This window comes from Pelodiscus sinensis, chromosome 9, assembly GCF_049634645.1.
Source record: "Pelodiscus sinensis isolate JC-2024 chromosome 9, ASM4963464v1, whole genome shotgun sequence".
Lineage (NCBI taxonomy): Eukaryota > Metazoa > Chordata > Testudines > Trionychidae > Pelodiscus > Pelodiscus sinensis.
Window position 1 is genome coordinate 4049870 of NC_134719.1, and position 263 is coordinate 4050132.

Here is a 263-nt window from a genome sequence, read left to right on the forward strand (position 1 = left end):
AAAAAGTGCTTTTGCGGAAAAGCGTCCGTGCCAATCTAGACGCTCTTTTCCGCAAATGCTTTTCACAGAAAACTTTTCCGGGAAAAGCATATGCGGAAAATCATGCCAGTCTAGACTTAGCCCCTAAAAGGCAGATGTACTGAGATTCATTTGCCCTGCTGGTTTAACAGGGCTGGCGCCTACTGATCCTCAGGCCACTCTGCAAATCTGTCTGTTTACTCGTGTGTTTTGGGGAGGAACTCGGCAGCTGGCTGCTGTCAGCA